Source organism: Cebus imitator, unplaced genomic scaffold (assembly GCF_001604975.1).
Source record: "Cebus imitator isolate Cc_AM_T3 unplaced genomic scaffold, Cebus_imitator-1.0 Scaffold604, whole genome shotgun sequence".
Classification (NCBI taxonomy): Eukaryota; Metazoa; Chordata; class Mammalia; order Primates; family Cebidae; genus Cebus; species Cebus imitator.
The window spans coordinates 445,754-448,894 of NW_016107919.1; positions in this window are offsets into that span (position 1 = coordinate 445,754).

Below are 3,141 nucleotides of genomic sequence, written 5' to 3' on the forward strand. Positions count from 1 at the left end.
AAAAAAAAAAAAAAATCAGGAGTAACTATGCTTACATTAGTCAAAATAAATTTCAAGACAAAACCTCTAAGAAGAGACAAAGAAGGTCATTATATAATAATAAATGGTCAATTCATCAAGAAGATATAAAGAATTAAGTCTATGACCTCAAAATGAAAAACTACAAGAAAACATTGGGGAAAGTCTCCAGGACATTGGTCTGGGCCAAAATATTTTGAGCAATCCCCCATAAGTACAGGCAAACAAAGAAAAAAAATGAACAAATGGGATCACACCAAGTTAAAAAGCTTCTGTGCAGCAAAGAAAACAATCAACAAAATGACAAGGTAACTCACAGGATGGGAGAAAATATTTTCAAACTCCTCATCTGACAAGGGATTACTAATGGGAATATATAAGTAGCTCAAACAAGTCTATAGGAAAACAATATAATAAACTGGTTAAAAATGGGTCAAAGATCTGAATAGACATACCTCAGAACAAGACATACATATAGCAAACAGGTTTATAAAACGGTGCTTAATATCATTTATCATCAGAAAAATGTAAATCAAAACTACAATGAGATATTATCTGACTGCGCTTAAAACATCTTTTTTTCCCCAAAAACACACAATAAAAAATGCCAGTGAGGATATGAAGAAAAGGGAACCCTCATACATTGTTGGTGAGAATGTCGGTTAATATACCTACTGTGGAGAACAGTTTGAAGGCTATTCAAAAAGTAATAATAAAGTTATCACATGATCTAGCAATCCCACTGCTGGGTATATACCCAAAAGAGGAAATCTGTGTATCAAAGATATATCTGCGCCCCCGTGTTTCTTGCAGCTCTCTTCACAATAGCCAAAATTTGGAAGCAACTAACACATATATGGATAAAAAATATGGTTCATATACACAATGGAGTACTATTCATCCATTAAAAAAAAAAAAAAGAATGACGGAGATTCTGTCATTTGCTAAGACGTGGATGAAACTGAAGGTCATTCCATTAAGTGAAATAAGCCAGGCACATAAAGACAAACTTTACATATTCTCACTTATTTGTGAACTAAAAAGTAGAACAATTGAACTCACAGAGATAGAAGAATGTAATGGACATAGTGCTTGACAGTTTTCTCATCCTCAATCTCCTGTCAGCCTCTATTTTCAAGTATGTCTGTTGCTTCCTTCTTTATAGCCATGTGTACTCAATGTTTAGCTTCCACTTACATGAAAAAATGTGATATTTGGCTTTCTTTTTCTTGGTTAATTCACTTAGGATAATTGCCTCTAACTGCATCCGTGTTGCTGCAAAGGGCACGATTTTGTTCTTTTTTGGCTGCATAGTATTCCATCGTGTATATGTACCATATTTTCTTTATACAGTCCATCACTGATTTGCATTTAAGGTAATGCCTTGTCTTTATTATTGTGAATAGTGCTGTGATGAACATATATATACATGTGTCTTTATGATAGAACAATTTTTATTCCTTTGGATATATACTTATTAATGAGATGACTGAGTTGACAGGTAGTTCTAAGTTCTTTGAGAAATCTTCAAACTGCTTTCCACAATGGCTGAACTAATATACATTTTCAACAACAATGTATAAATGTTCCCTTTTCTTCACAGCCTCACCAGCATCTGTTACTTTTTGACTTTAGTAATAGCCATTCTGCCTGGTGTGAGAATTATTGTGGTTTTGAATTGCATTTATATAATGATTGGTGCTGCTGAACATTTGTTCATATGCTCACTGGCCACATTTGTTTCTTCTTTTGAGAAATGTCTGCTTATGTCCTTTGCCTACTTTTGAATGAGGCTGTTTGTATTTTGCTTTTTAAGTTCTATGTAGACTCTGGATATTAGAAATTTTTTAGATGCATAGTTTGAAAGTATTTTCTCCCACTCTGTACGGCAGTGGTTTACTCAATGTTTCATTGTTGTTATTGTTGTTTCTGTGCAGTAGCTCTTTAATATAAGTAGATCACACTTATCAATTGTTTCATTTTTTTTAATTATTATTTTTGTGGGTACATTGTAGGTGTATATATTTATAGGGCACATGAGGTGTTTTAATACAGGCATGCAAGGTAGAATAAGTACATCATAGATAATGGGGTATCCATTCTCTCAATCATTTAACCTTTGTATTACAAACAATACTTTTATTATTTAAAATGTACAATTGGAGGATCAATCCAAGATGGCCATTTAGGAACAGCTCAGGATTGCAGCTCCCAGTGAAAGTGGAGAAGGTGAGTGGATGCTGTATTTTTATTGCCGACAGACTAGGAAATTCCCAGGGGGAGGAGCCCCAAGGGTCGGCAGTGCAGCTGTTTTGGCCAGCGCGGCTGTTTTGGCCAGCGCGGCTGTGTCGGCCGGCGCAGCTGCCTTGCCCCGCGTGGCTGCTGTGTCAGCACCCCGGCACAGTGGTTCTCCATACAAAATACACCAGTCCGGGTGCCCCTTTGGCTAGCGATTGGAGCCATGGGAAGTCGCCCATTCATCTGTTTAAAAAGGGGCCTGAACAGGGAACCAGGACAGTAGCTTCCAGGGCAAAAAAAGCTCCACGAATCTCAGTGCCGCTGTTTAAGCCAGCTCAGTGAGTCGCCACATGGGAAAACACACAGATCCCGGACCCTCTTCAACAGGCGATCAGAACACCAACTTAAAAAAAAAAAAAGGCTCTGAGGCAGGGAGCTAGGCGATGAGGCTCGGCTGGTCCCACCCCCACAAAAGAAGAGCAATCAGAAACTCTCTGGATTGAGAGTTTTACAGCAAGCACAGCTGAACCCGGGAGGGTCCAGCTCTGTGGGGGAGGGGCGTGCGCCATTACCGAGGCACTCCAAAACTACTGAGATACCCAGCCAATGCTGAGGCAGCCTGCCATTGCCAAGGCAACCTGCCATTGCTGAGGCAGCCGGCCATTGCCAAGGCAACCCGCCTTTACAGAGAGAGTCTGCCAAAACAGAAGTGGGCCGCCATTGCCAAGGCAGTTTTAATGACACCCATATAAACAGGACTGCAGGAAAGTTCACTCGGCAGCTGGGCAGAGCCCACAGCAGCTCAGCAAAGCCTCTACAGGCAAACAGTGACTAGGCTGCCTCCTTGCTGGGCAGGGCAACTCTGAAGGAAAAAAAAAGAACACA